Genomic DNA, 16,246 nt, shown 5'->3' with positions numbered 1-16,246 from the left:
TAAACAAGTTGAGGAACATTCATAAGATGAAATATTATTAAGCAATAAAAAAAGCAGATTGCTAATACATTGATAAATCTCGCAACTTTTATACTGAGCAAAGACAAAACTAATGTATGATTTTAAAAATTCAGAAAATGATGGTCTCTAAGGATGGGGAGGGAAAAATGACTGTAAAGGAGCACAAGGGAAGTTCCCATTGTAATGGAGATAAATGCTCTTTATCTAATTTTGGATGTTGAATACTTGGATATACTCAATATCCAAAACTCACCAAAATTTCACTTATCCTTACATCTTATTATGTATAAATTATACTTCAATAAAATAAACACAAATAACCTGTAAATTCAATCAATAAAACCAGAAGTTTTTTCCCCAAAAAAGACCAGTAAAAGAAAATAACACTTTGACAAGTCTCATTAAGAAAAACATTAGAAATAAGAAAAGGGATTTAACAACAGCTATGAAAGAATGTTTTAACATTATAAAAGAATACTAAGTACAACATCATACCAATAAAATTTTCAAACTACACGAAATGGATCATTTCCTAAGAAACGAAAAATTAATAAAATTGACACAAGAAGAAGTAGAAAACCTGAATAAATAAATAACAGAAGAAAATGGGAAACAAAGACCAACTCATAATCCTATGAAAAGAAATAAAGAAAACCTTATTTAAAATAGAGTTGGGGGCACCTGGGTAGTTCAGTCAGTTAAACATCTGACTCTTGGTTTCAGCTCAGGTCATGATCTCATTGTTTGTGGGATTGAGCTCCATGTCAGGCTGTGCGCTGACAGAGCAGACAGAGTCTGCTTGGGATTCTCTCCCTCTCTCTCTGCCTTTTCCCTGCTCATGCTCTCTCTCTCTCTCTCTCAAAATAAATAAACACGTAAAATACAAATAATAAAGTAAAACAAAATAAAAGGAGTTGGGAAGCTCTGAAGGAGAGCTCCTGTGCATGTACCACTACATAACCAGCAGGAAGAAGGAAGTTAGAATTATTTGAACAAGGAAGTATAGTTTTTGAACAACAATTTTATCTCCTGTCTTTAAGGAAGGAGGATCCCTCCCTGCCACAGCAACAACACACTAACCACTGATTGCAGCCAAAGAAAAACTGTCACTACCTCAAACTCTTGTTTTTCACCAATAAAACTTTGGTCAAACAACTATCTCCAATTTCCTCTTAAAACCTAATAAAAGCTGGCCTTTCCATTGCCTCTTTGGACGTGGCTATGGCTCACTATAATTTGCTTGTCCTGAATTGTAATTCCTCTGCTAATCTTGAATAAACTCATTTTTTACTTAAATAAAATTATTCTTTGCTCTGTTTAAAGTTAACTCCCCAAAAAAGGCATTTTGTCCAGGGAATTTTGAGAAAGAGTTCTTCCAATAAGGAAATTAATACACTAAAAAGAAAAATTAGTATAATCCTACATTTAAAAACTGGTACACTTAATCCATCACTGCATTAAAGGAATATGATCCTATAAATGTAAAATTTGTTAACACCAAAAATCTATTAATTAAGTTCATTAAATTAAGCAATTAAAAAATGTTTAAAAATCCTTACCATTAATGAAGTGCTAAAATTCAACTCTCGTTCCTATTTTTTTAGATTTTGGTATATATACTTCACCCTTGAACAATGGGGGAACTAGGGACACCAATCCCCCACACAAAAATCCACAAATAACTTTTGACTTCTTAAAAATTTAACTACAAATAGCCTACCGCTGACTGGAAGTTTTACTGATAATATGAACAGTTGATTAACACATATTTTGTATACTGTATATATTATAGACTGCATGTTTACAATAAAGTAAGCTAGAGAAAAGAAAATGCTAAGAAAATCATTTGGAATCCTAGATTGGTGGAGCCTGAGCCAGCACGGTAGTTAGTGCCTGTGTAACCCAGTTGGTACCACAGAAGGGACAGTGGCCACGGCACAGGCTCCACAGGGTCAGGAGTCACCATGCTGAAGGCAGTGTGGCGGGTGCTGAGGTGGCTTCAGACCCAGAAAGTGGCCCAGACTGCAATCCTTGAGCTGTGAGAGGGGTTAAGAAGATGTTCATGTCTCCCTCTGACCAGTGCCTTCACCTCTAGAGGGGTCATCCTTCTGACCCTTTGCAGACATGCTATCCAGCAACCAGTCTAGCCTAGTCAAGATGATGATCCACCCCCTTCCACACTATTCAAAGACTACCAGAACATTCCTGGAAATGAGAAGGCTAATGATGTCATACAAAGACTTGTCTTTGGAAATGGCCTACCAAAAAAAGAAGCTAAAAATCAAGCAAGAGCAGTTGATGAACAAGATCATGGCAAACCATGAGGACACCAGTACCCTGGACACTCTAATGGTTGCCTTGACTGTCAAGATCTGCAGTTATAAAGAATATATGCATAAATATTGAAAGGACAAAGCCCACAAGTGCTATCTGCTGATAAGCAGCAATCAGAGGAAAAAGATGCTCAAAAACTTCCGTAAGACCAACTATAATGTCTTTGAAAAGATATGCAAGGAGTTGGGGACTGAGTATACCTTTCTCCTCTGTACTACTGAAAAGCTCACCACTGTGGTGACCAAGAAGGTTCTGTATATTTACGTTTTCCAGGAGGCACAAAAGCAATCAATCAATCAATAAGCAAGCCCTAAAAGCTGCAACAGCAACCTGGAAACAAAGTCAGAAGAATCCACAGAGTCATTCCAAAGCTGGGCCAGAGGCAATCAAAGGAAACCACTAAATTTTATTGGATTTTCAAAATTTTTAAGGAAACGAAAATACATTTACAGTACTGCCTTTATCAAAAAACAATCCATGTATAATCAGACCCATGCAGTCCAAACCATGTTGTTCAAGGGTCAATTGTTCTTTAATTCAAGTTTTCAAACACAGTGAAGCTTTGAGAGTATATAAAGAAAGTGCTATCTCTGGTTTTGATAACAGGAATCTGAAATACAGAATAATTAAATGAGTTGTCCAGAACTTAATCCAACCAACTACTTCTGAAACAAAGTGAGTTCAATAAGGAATGAAGTAAAATCAGCCTAAGTAGTAACATAAATACAACTGTGTTCAGCTTCCTTTCAATACAAAGAACTAGAAATCTGGAGTTAGCCTGAATTCCAAGTCCCATCCTTAGGTTATACTATAAATCTGACTGAGCTGTAGATAAGATTCAGATTATCTATCAGTGATGCTCTTTTCTAAGAAAGGTTCAAAAAGGAGGTAGTGATATTCCTGAATGCCATTCACAACAGTGGATAGTTGCCACAGCGCTGAGTATTTGACTCTGAGTTTTCTGAGCACAGGGCATTTCCAGGAATCAGTTTTTCAGCTGTCCAGTTACAAAATGAGACTTGACAGTAGTCTTTGAGCTTCTCATGAGCAAAGTGTTCTTGTATGCACTCCTAGCACCCACCTTAGGATTTGGCAGTTATTATTTAGTAAATGTTTCTATTAAACGATTGAATGCTAGAAAGGAGAGTTACAACAACAACAACAAAAATTGAGCACTCTATGGACTAAGCTAGAGAAGTAAATATTGCATTAACATAATAGTACCCATTTTAGAAGTGATGATAAAACCCAGAGTCACAAAAAAAGTAATGTGTCTAAGTCAGATTTATTTTACACACCTAAATATGGAATTTGGAATTCAAGCTGAGTCTCAATTTCTAGTTCTTTCCTCTGAATGTCTATGTCTCTTACTCTTTTCTTCAGATTTTCTACTTTTTCACATTCTACATTTCACTGTGGACTGTTTATTCTAACCAATCTTCTGGTTCACTAATTCTCTTTTCAGTTGTAACTAAGTCGATGTTAAACTTAATGAACAAATTCTAAATAGTATTTTTTAAGTTTTAGAATTATCTAGTTCCTTTTCAAACCTGCTAGATTTATTTTTTTCTAGTTTCCAGGTCCTTGTTAAATCTTCATTCTTGGATTTATTTCTTTGAACATAGCAAACTTAGTTGTTTATAGTCTATCTCTAGTAATTCCAATACCTCATCTACACTGAGTCTATTTCTATTTTCTGTTATATCTGCTAGTTCTTATTCATAGTGCCTTTTGTCCTTTTACGCATGATTATTTTTGGCTGCATGTTGGACGATGCAATTGAAAAAAAATGATTTCAAAAAATAAACTGATGCATTGGATAATAGCATCCTCCCCAACAATAACTTTCATTTACTTCTCTACAAATCCAAGACTATTGTAACCCAAGTTCTAGACTTAAAATTCCCTGATCTAGAAGATGTTGGCTAAATTAGCATCAGTTCTCTTGGACTCTGAGGGCCCAGTATTCTGTGGTTCCAGCTCGGAGTAAGGGCAGACTACTCCTGGCAGACTCCAGGTTTTACTTATACCCCAGAGTCTTGTGAAGCATCTGAAAGCAAAAATCAGTTTCAAAGCTGTTAGTTAGGCTACAATTAACAAATATCCTTAGAACAAAGTAATTTTGAGGAAATGGGGTTATTTCTATCACTTTTATCCTTTCCCAGATTCTTCTAAGAATTTGTGATTCATATTTTACCCAGCTTCTTTAGTTGTCTTTAGCAGGAGAGTTAGTCCAAATTACCTAAATTGCCATTATATAATCAGAATCTTTTACTAAGTCAATTAAATCTATATAAGCTGAGAATAAAAGGAAATGTCTTTGTTAAAAGGAACATATAGCAAACATCATACCTAATAGTGAAAGAGGAGAAATACTGCCATCAATATCATATGTGAGACAAGGTAACTTCTGCCACTATTACTATTTAAAATTCAACTGGTGGGGCACCTGGGTGGCTCAGTTGGTTAAGCGTCCGACTTCAGCTCATGTCCTGATGTTACGGTTAGTGAGTTCGAGCCTGACGTCGTGCTCTGAGATGACAGGTCAGAGACTGGAACTTGCTTCGGATTCTGTGTCTCCCCCTCTCTTTCCATCCCTCCCCTGCTTGTGCTCTCCCTCTCTCTCTCAAAAACAAACAAATAAACTTAAAAAATTTTTTTAAATAAAATTCGACTGGTGATTCTAGACAATGCAATAAGAAACAATTAAGAAATATAAGCATTACAAAAGAAAGGAGCACCTACCTAGAAATTCAACTGAAAAGCTATTAGAATAAATAATACTGTTTACATGGTCAAATACTAGAAAAACAAAAATCCATTTCCTAGACCATAGCAGTTACTAACTAAAATATATAAGCAAAAAGATTTCATTAGTGTAGAAATAATAAGAGTTTAGGAATAACTTAAGTAATATGATGCTTTAATCTTTATGTTCCAGTGAACATAAAAAACTTGTATATTTAAATATAGGTGTCTGTATTATAGGATCATTTACAAAAAGGCAAGACTTTGGAATATAAAATGTGACTGAAATAAATTGGTGCTCTTTTACTTTTATTTCTTTACTTGCTTATTATCTAACTCCCTTACCAGATTATGTAAAAGGGCATGGATTGTGCCTGTTTTGCTCATTATTATATATTCTGCATATACTATCTAGTACATAGGAGGTAAGATATACATATTTGTTCAAAAATTATAAGTGAATAAACTCATCCAATTTTTGAGAAGCTTTTTAATGTTTTTTATTTTGTATGAAGTTTACATTAACTAAAGTTCACCTTTTATATAGTTGATCAGTTTAAGGGATACTAAAATCTCAAGTTCAAAATCAGATAACAAATAAGTCATAACTTTGACTTTCAAGTATTTAAAAGCAATTTGAAAGAATGATATCATAGCAACATATACTCATGGCATGTGACACCTCACTAAAAAAGATGGAGGGGCAGAAATCAACCAGGTTAGTGACTACAAAATAATACCACTTGAGGAGGGACAAGGAGAATAAGAATCCTACCTCTTGATCATTAAAAAGTTATTCACTTTTGGGGCACCTGGATGGCTCAGTCAGTTAAGCATCTGATTCTTAATTTTGGCTCAGGTAACGATCTCACAGTTCATGAGATCAAGCCCCGCAGAGGGATCTGTGTCGATAGTCCAGAGCCCACTCAGGATTCTCTTTTTCGCTCTATGCTCCTCCCCTACTCATGCTCACTTGTGTGTTCTCTCTCTCTCACTCAAAATAAATAAATAAACATAAATTTTTTTCAAAAAAGTTATTCACTTTTACAACCATAGAGCTATCTCAGAATCTCATTATAGTTGATGCTTTTACAAGTTTCTCTGTTCCCAGTAAACCTAGATTTGATTTCTTATGTGCTTTACAAAGATACTTTCATGTTGTAAGGTGGTTCTAACAAAAAAACTTAATGTATCTACTCAAGTAAATACTTTTCAAATAAATCTTTCAAATATTTTATAGCACAACACAAGAAAAGAAACAACCCATTTAACTAGATGTCAGTTTCCATTTCCTCACTTAGGTTAATGAAAAATAAATATCAAGTAAAAAGCACCTGAATCCACTAAAAATATGAGTGTTTTAAATGCTGTGATGCAAAGTAGTTGAAAACTCTAGCTTCAATTTTTCCCTTTGTAACAAAACTTGGATTTCAGCTGACAACTTCTATACTAGGTTTTAACCCAAAGCAATTTAGAAACAGACAAGTCAGAAACTCCTTAAAAATAAATTAGGGCTTATAATGAAAATGCTGACAGATGTTTTCTTTATAATAATGCCTAGTGAGACTACTGTATTTTAGCAATGACTACATCACAATATGTATGCAAGTGCTGAACATTAAAATGCAACAATGTCTAGCTTATAATTAAATCAAGACCATGAATAGTTCAGTAAAACATGTTGTAAAGAAAGTGTGATGTGACAAGAAAATACACTAAGTTAAAATATAATGCAACTAAGGATTTATTAGAACTTGCCTTTCAGAAGATTTAAATAAGAAGAAATATAAACATAAATACTAGCAAGAGAAGTAAAAAAGTAAAAATTCAGTAAAGGCTAAAAATAATTTATTTCCAATGTGAATGGTATGCACCATAATTACTTATGAAACTATATCCATCATGAGATGATCATACTTCTAGACTAAGGTCAAAACATAGATTTTTAAATATTTATATATAACTTTAAAAAATGTTAGTATTCCTGCTTCTAGGATCTTTCATCAGCTGCTCAGCTTTCTGCTGCTGCTACCTTTTCTACTCACTCTTCATGCTGTCCTTGTCTTTGATTGTTACAAGCCACCATTTCCATCAACCACTACTTCTGAACTCTCCACACCTGTATTGCAACACATAATGGTGTCAAAGCAACCTGGGGCTAAAAACACAGCATAAACAATTCTACCACATTCAAATAAATATAGTAAGCCTTTATTTTTACTGAGAGGCTATAACTAAAGAGCCAACTTCATGTTTCAAAGCAAAGTAGAAACTCAGGAGCATTACAAAAACAGCTTCTTTATTATAAAGCTATGTATAGGCCTCAACATAAATATGATACCAGTGCATCGCTGATCTTAAAACAATTTGCAATGACCTTTCTTAAATGACAAACACAATTTTCTCTAATTTCCTATAATAAAAATATTGGATTTGTCCTTTTTAACTTTGAAGATCTAACTGGCTTTATTAAACAAACAGATAGCATCTCATCTAGACATAGAGGGGAGCTCCTTGGATTTGTCTTTTGCACAGGTATGTTCTAGTGGGTTATTCACTAACTCAGTGGTTCTCAACAAGGGACAATCTGCTCCCCAAGGGACATTTGGCAATGTCTGGAGACATTTTTCATTGTCACGAATGAGAGGAAGGGTGCTACTGGCATCTGATGAGTATTGAGAAGTCAGAGATGCTACTAAAAATCTTACAATCTAAAGGACAGACCTCCCACCAAATCACCTGACCCAATATATCAATAAAGCCACTGTCACTGTTGAGCAATCTTCTCCTAACTCCTTTGTTTTCTTACCAAGCAGCAATTTCCCATAGTTTCCCTCATCTTTAACCAAAAAAAATTCAAACCATCAACCAAAATCAGAACCAAACTTAAGAAAAATACAAGTGAAGTACATAAATGACTTCCACGAATAACTGACTCATTCATTCATTCAACAAACACATGAGGCACAGTACTAGGCATTGAAGATACTACGGCAGCCAAGAAAGACAAGATCTCTACTTGCATGCAGCTTATGTTCTAGTAATTCTCAAGTTGAAAAAATCTTCAAACTAAGTAAAAAACCTTCAGTGCCTGACACATTCTGGAAAACTGATGCAGCTACGTGGAAACAGTTCCCACTGATAGAGCATTCTATTTTTGAAACTGTCCTTATTACAATAAGCCAAAATAATTTTCACCCTCTGATGATAGTTCTGTTCTCCTGAGTCATAAAAAACAAATCCTTGTTCCATAGGACGACCCTTTACAGATTTAAAGACAGCTATCCTGCATCTCTGAATTTTGTCTCCTAAAAGCTAAAATAATTCCATTAGCACCTCTAGCAGCCCTTATGTAGGGCTTAATACCCTTAAGACATGAGCCTTAAAATCAGAAGGAAATGAGCAAAAACACTAAGGTTTTATAAGAATTTAGGCTATTAATTAGGAATTGCTAACTTTTTTTTAACAATCTTGCCTGAACCCACAAAACTGATTTTAATAAGAATATAAATGTACTAACTCTTATGTACAAAGCAATATAGCTGACACTGCAGATACATTATCACATTTAATTATCACAATACTATCTTCACTTTAGATGGAGAAATAGGCTCAGAAAGATTAAAGAAATTTTTCCAAGATTATTTCCTTGCCCTAAGCCCATGCTCTTTTTGCTACAGCATATTACCTAAAAATTGTGTTGGTTTTTCTATTTTAATTCAATCACTGCGTTTTCATTATTTCCATCTATCAATCAGTTTTACACTGATGCTAAATCTTGGAGTAGTTTATGCTTAAATAAAGAAGAAACTTGTTCTAATAAAAAAGCATTCTAACCTTGAGTGCCTTTTATTAAGAATATACATATTCTTATACACTTACCATGATGATCACCAAATATTGTATACAGAATTGTTGACTCACTGTATTGTATACCTTAAACTAATATAATACTGTATGTTACCTATACTTGAATTAAAATAAAAACTTAAAAAATATACATATTCCTGTACTACCTACACAACTATCCATACAGACACACACAGGTAAGAGAGAGCTCTCAGCACTGACAGACAAATGATGGCTATCTGTTCTTCATTCATTCTGCTATGAGTAACAATTAAAGAATGTAATAGATTAGCGAATTCTATGTAAAATAGGCTTTCACAACTTGCTATATTAAGAAAACAATCTCATTAAGAAAGACAATATTCACTGGAAATCTATATACATATTAGCTATATTGGATTGACATACAATGACAAAAATGCTTAAAACTCATTCAGAGAAGTCAAGCAGTATAATATAATGGCAGAGATTACACAAAACAGACTAGATTTGTAGCACTGAACAGCCTCAAAATCTCTGGACCTCAATGTTCTAAACTAAAACTGGAGGAAATAATGGAACCTATCTCAGAGGGCTGTTAGAGTACTATAACTACTTCCATTCTTATCGCCCTTTTCTTCCCACTCCCCCTACTTCTATTCTCTACACAGGCTGCCAAAGGTATCCTTTCAAAACCAAAACTAGATCATATCATTCCATTACCCAAAAATGTCCAAGGGTTTTCATCATATTTGGAATAAAATTCAAAATCCTCACTACAGCCTATAAGATCCTAGATGATCCTAGTCCCTGGCTTCCTTGCTCACTTTTACACTTGTTCTCTCCACTTTGAATGTTCCCCCAAATACTTTGGATGGCTCACTGTTTCCTTCCATTATAAGTCTGCTTTATTTTTTTATTATTTGGTTTTTTTTTAAGAATTTTTTTTTCTTCTTCAACGTTTATTTATTTTTTGGGGGACAGAGAGAGACAGAGCATGAATGGGGGAGGGGCAGAGAGAGAGGGAGACACAGAATTGGAAACAGGCTCCAGGCTCTGAGCCATCAGCCCAGAGCCCGACGCGGGGCTCGAACTCACGGACCGCGATATCGTGACCTGGCTGAAGTCGGACGCTTAACCGACTGCGCCACCCAGGCGCCCCCCCAAAAAATATATTTTTAATGTTTATTTATTTCTGAGACAGGGAGAGACAGGGCATGAACGGGGGAGGGGCAGAGAGAGAGGGAGACACAGAATCTGAAACAGGCTCCAGGCTCCGAGCCATCAGCCCAGAGCCTGACGCGGGGCTCGAACTCACGGACCGCGAGATCGTGACCTGGCTGAAGTCGGACGCTTAACCGACTGCGCCACCCAGGCGCCCCTATAAGTCTGCTTTAAATATCACCTTCTCAGATAAGCTTTCCCTAATCAGTATCTATTTTTTTTCAATAGCATTGATCACTAACCAATACTATATTAAGTTTTTTGCTTATGTGCTTATTCCTGCCTCTCCCACCAAAAAGAATGATCCATGGGAGCAAGATCTTTGTTTTAACACTCTATCTCCAGCACCAAGCATGGTACCTAGCACACTGTAGGTGTTCAACAGTCAATGAGTGAAGTGAAATAATGCAAGTGAAAAGCTTATCACAATGCTTGGCAAACAGAAAACATCCAACAACGTTAGGTACTATTACTACCAATTACTAGTATTTCTGTTATTTGTCACACATTCATTAAACAAACCATCACTGAACACTAACTTTGTGCCAGGCACTGTATTGTGTAATTTTTTAAATGTTGATGTTGGGCTTTGCAAAGTGTTTTGAAAACTAGCTAGAGAGCCAGTGGCATAAGATGATAATTGCAATTCATAAAGTAATTAAATGCTTCCAAAAGGCTTCTGGAATTCTACTCCTGACAGAATTTATGGTTATTCCTTTAACCTCATCTGGTTAGATCCAATTAGCTCAAGCACAATATTAGGCCATAGCAGTCATTCACAAAATGTTAACAGTAGGGCACTATAATTTCCTTCTTTAGTATTGTTTTCAAGCTGTTGGTTTTTCTTAAAACTAGAAACCAAGAGACATACTCTGACCATGAACAATCAGAAAATATATAAATCACCAAAGTCACCCAGAGGCAGTGAATGTATTAACAGTTCAAATGAGAGGCAGCTGAGGTGTAATAAAAAGTCCCTTCACAGCTATATGTGACCTTATGCGAGCACGCAGCTTTTCTCTATGCTTGCTTCCTTATCTGCAAAACAGGAAAAAAAAAAAAAGAGTGCCTCATAAAAATATTACAAAAATGGAATAACATTAAGGAGGTGAGAATTCCAGACAGAAACTAAATGTCTGCTCTCTCAGCTCATGGAATATAAACCCAAGTAATAGTGCAGAATCTACTGGAAATACTTTACACTTTTATGTAAAGTCCAAAATATCTGGCATAGATTCAGTATATGTTGGCCTCATATTAAACTGCACAGGGGAAAATACCTAATTCCCCAGTGTTTTGATGGCAAAAGAATCAGAGAAACTGAGCATCTGTCTCAGATTTTGTGAGGCATTAATGAAGTGAAAATGATAACCACGCATTTTACAAAAGGGAATCAGCATTTCTCTAGCTTGAAAGATCCCTAACATTCTCATTATTCATATGACTTCTGAAAATTCATGTCATTTTTTTTTTATTATTCATTTGTTCATACAGTCAACACATCTTGAAATTCAATTACAGACCATGCACTATTCTAGATGCTAGAGATGAAAAGAACAAGGCTTGGTCCCTTCCTACCCATAAAGGAATTTAAGGGCTTTTTAAAATAGTTAATCTTAAAGGTTATAGAAGCTCTGAAGAGAAAATCAATTATTTTAGAAAAGGCTTTATAGCAGTGCTGTCCAATAGAAGTTTCTGCAATGAGGAAAAGGTTCTTTAATATGTGCTGCCCAATACCACTAGCTACATGTACCTATTGAACACTTGAAATGCAGCTAGTATGACTGAGTCTGTATATTTATTTTTGGAGAGACAGAGAGAGAGAGAGACAGAGACAGAGACAGAGACAGAGACAGAGAGAATCCCAAGCAGGCTCTGCACTGTCAGCACAGAACCCGATGTAGGACTCGAGCTCACCAAACGGTGAGATCATGACTTGACCCAAAACCAAGAGTCAGACGTTAACTGACTGAGACACCCAGGCGCCCAAATTTTTAACTAATTTTAATAGCCACGTATAGCTAGTAGTTACTGTATTGGACAGCAGAGCTTTACAGAATAGGTAATGTTTGAGCTTCAGTCTTAAAAGAAGGGAGTTAGGAATTACCAGGGGTGAGGGAAAGTCCAGAGGAAATGGAAAGAGCACAAACTACATGAAGGCCTGTGAGAACCTTAATGTGTTCAGCTAAGGCTGCCTGCGATATGCAGACTGTGGAAAGGAGAAGAGAGAAATGAGGTTAAAGGGTTAGACAGGGTCAAAATATGAACACTTTTTAATATCACACGAAGGAATTAAACTTTATTCAGCAGACAGTGGGGAAAACATCAAAGACTTTAAAGCCAGGTAATGTATGACCATACCTATGCTCTAGAAACACAATTTTGATCCTAAGATAGGTGATACATTGAAAGAAGAGACCAGAGGTAGAAAAGATCAGTCATATATGCGGCTACTACAATAGTCCAGGTTAGATGCTTAAGACTCAACAACTACAATCACAGTGAGAATGGAGATGAAAGAATGAATTCAAGAGACATTTTGAAGATAAAATTAGTAAGACTTAAAGAAGTCTGAGATATGGTGGGCAAGAATAAAACAAAGTTAAAACTTCTGAGGTACTAGCCAGGAAAAACATAATTTAGGCACTTTCTACATTGAATGAAGGGATACAAAAAGTTTACAGGCTCCTGCTCAGAGTTGTTTATAGGAAAACAATCTAAATATCCATTAATAGTTTAAAAGCTAAATAAATTATAGAATTACTTAAGATAGCATATATTTCTAAGAGTCATTTTTAAAGATTATAAAGATTATACGATACCAGGGTAAAATGTTCACAATGTGGTTAATGAAGTCAGTACACTACAAAGCAGCACATAAAGCATTGTCCCAATTTTGTTTTATATATTGGTAGAATTTTTTTTAAGTGAAAGAATGTGCCAAAAAGTCAGTAGAAGCTAACTTTGACAGCAGGGTAGTGGGCCATTATAATTTCTTTCTTGAACATTTTTTTTTATTATCTACAACAATTATAGAATATTTTTACTTAAAAATAAACTTTGGTTCTAAAGCACTGTACCTTAAAAACTGGGGCCTGTGGTAAATTTACTAAATTTTGTAGCCATTTCACAAACAGAAGGAATCTGACATGACCAGATCCCAATTCTATGCAAGTTCATTATGGGAGACTAAATTCACAGCGAACTGAATAAAAGAGGTGTTTTTTTCCCTTTTGAAAAATTTACCACAATTACAGAGTATAAAATGGATTACTTTCCATCTAATTAATTAATAATGTCTTTTCACGTATGGTTTATGTCTGTACACATACAACTACAAGTGGGAATTTGGTATAAACCTGTATTTTATTCTGTGTAGTCATGCAAAAAAAAAAAAAAAAAAAAGACTTACCCTGCTCATAGTCAATATCAATTATTCAAGTTCATTTGACATAAAGCAGACACTATATGCTGAAGAAGTGGCTCAGCAATACTAATCTTTTTTATACGTAGATGGCAGTCCCTTTTTGCACTTAACAAAACCTGGCTTTCCAAGTTCTAAATTTAGATTTACAAGGAAATCCTGACCTGGCACAGATAAGCCTACTATAGAGGCATATGGCTGTGGCAAATCCTCCTACATCCTGGATGTGAATAAAATACAAATTAGATAAGCAATGTAATAACTTTCTTCATTAAATAGGAAATGAATAGATTTTTTTCAACTATAAACTTAATCACTTTACCTTGCCATAAGACAGGTTATATGTGTCGTGAGAAATGACATGTGCATTAAAAAGAGAATCTCAAACTAGTATTTCTAGCCATGTGACAAGCCTTATTCTAACCATTTTACAGAAGTTGAAAATAGAGCTGGAATTAAAAGATTTTTCCATTTTATATGTCTAGAAACCTGGTTTTATTTCCTTAACTAAAATTAGTTGCATATCTTATTTGTATGTTTTCTATTCAAACACACTGGTAGAGAGGCAGTCTTTTCTCTAGGACATTTGTAAATAAGCCCCAGAGCTACATAGTAGAAATGGGCTCATTTAACAAATATAACAAAATTGACCAAGGTCAAACAGTGAGACAACAGCAGATCTAGGACCACAGCCAGATCTCCTGGCTTGAAATCTAGTGCTCTACTCTGACAAGATTACAGTTCTTAAATTAAAATATATTTTCTCTGAAAGCTGAAATAAGGAATACATTTGAGGATACTAGTTAGTGACACTTGGGAAACATCATCTGGCTCTCAAATCCAGAAACTGTCTTAGATGTTTTGGCTAACTACCACATACTGCATAGTGGGCAAGAGTCACTGAAATAATCACTTCACAAACAAAGAGAATTCAGAAATCTGCAACAGCAATTAGCCACCAGTATCTTACTATGTTTCTGTGATCTAATGTCCATTTCCATGGAAACAGAAAAAGAAGTAAGAGGCAGCCAAGAGAAGAGATGTCAGAACTTGTCAGGTTCAGTGGCTAGAGCTGAAAGCTGCAAATGCCATTTTTTTTTTTTTTTTTCCAAACAGCATCAGCTGACTTCTGGCACATAATCGATTCTCAAGTTAGGCAATGTCAGCTTGTGTGGAGAAGCATAAAGCTAAAGAACAGACTTAGGTTTCTGTTTTGCTTTTAAGGGCTAAGATTAAGGGGGAAGGAGATACAAATTAAAAGAAAATTATTCAAATTTTTAAATTCCTAGGAATGTAATAGAATCGTTTCAGATTTCCCAAAACCAACAAAAGGATTTCTTAGCTGATGGGGAAAAATACAGGACTACCACAGAGCATTATCTGGAATGAACAACAACAGGGTGGAGACAGGGAAGAGACAGAGGCAGAGGAAGCCAAACTTACAAAGGCCCTGAGACAAGAGAGTGGGTGGCCCTTTCAACAACGCACACAGATAAGAGCTCTTGGGGTGGGGGAAGGGTCATTATAGAAGGCTTTCTCAAAGGAGATGACATTTAAGCTAAAACCTGAAGGACAAGATGGAGTTATACAAAAGAGTATTCCAGCAAGAAAGAAGAGCATGAGGGAAGTCCTACAGGCAAGAAAGAACAAAATGAATCCAGGAATAGCAAATAATTAAGGACAGCTGGAGCAGAGAGTGGGCGTAGGGGAGTAAGCTGTGATCAGATCAAGAAGGGCCTTATTTCCCAAATTAGATTTTGAACTTTTGTCCAGAAAACAAGTTGTCACCAAAGAGTCTAAATCAGGAAAGTAACATGAAGAGATCTGCATTTAAAAAGATTAGTGAGAATATCTCAGATTACACAGGAATATAGATGTTCAGTCTCTTACAGCTCGCCTTGTGGGGAGAGATAGAGTTGACTGCCCTAGAGATGGAAGAACAGGACACAATGAATAAGAGCAGTGGGAGAAAAAGAAGAATGGGTCAAGATGATACCCAGGATTTGGGCCTTAAGAGCTACATGGATGACAGTGCTCATCACTGAGTCTCTGTCACATTAAGGAAGGAGTTTCACATATCTGTGGGACAGTGAAGAATTCTAATGTGGACTTGTAGACTTTGAAGTATCCATAAGACTGTCAAGCAGAGTTAACCAACAGGCAGTTGCACATGTATCTACAACTCAGGAGAAATTTGGGGGATGAACATATGTATTTGGGCTTCAGGAATGGATGACATTACCCAAGCAAAGCACAAAATCAGAAGAGATTCCAAGAGATTTTCAAATGTTGGCTGCACCATTTACTAATTATATGACCTAAGGTCAGTCAGTCTCTAAGCCTGCAAAATTCAGACAGTTATACCTGTGCTGAGGACTAATATTTTGAAAATGAACAGAGGATGAAGAAACTATAAAGTAGATTGAGAAAGAGAAGATAAAAAAAGTACACAGCACAGAATGCAGTATGATGGCAACTAATGAAGAAGAGTAATTCAAGATTAAGGTTAATTGATCAAATACTGCAGAGAGATCAATTAAAAGTACAGAACAGAAAAATACACAAAGCATCAAAAACAAAAACAAAAAAACAAAAAAACCCTCTGGTGACCCTGGCAGTGACCAATAAAGGTGGCTGATGCACAGTAAAGATGAATATAGACAGAAG

The 16,246-nt window shown here is 35.6% G+C and overlaps 1 protein-coding gene and 1 pseudogene across 3 annotated transcripts in view; one reads left to right on the top strand and one right to left on the bottom strand.

Moving 5' to 3' along the window:
* LOC102901285 overlaps positions 1–2,758 on the top strand; it is a 34,031-nt pseudogene extending 31,273 nt beyond the window's left edge.
* The window catches only part of NUBPL (nucleotide binding protein like), a 222,123-nt gene that overhangs the window by 94,146 nt on the left and 111,731 nt on the right, over positions 1–16,246 (bottom strand). The window lies entirely within an intron of this gene.

The sequence above is a fragment of the Felis catus genome, chromosome B3, assembly GCF_018350175.1.
Source record: "Felis catus isolate Fca126 chromosome B3, F.catus_Fca126_mat1.0, whole genome shotgun sequence".
Lineage (NCBI taxonomy): Eukaryota > Metazoa > Chordata > Mammalia > Carnivora > Felidae > Felis > Felis catus.
Note: the sequence above shows the minus strand (reverse complement) of the source record. Positions and strands in the feature narration are given on the sequence as shown.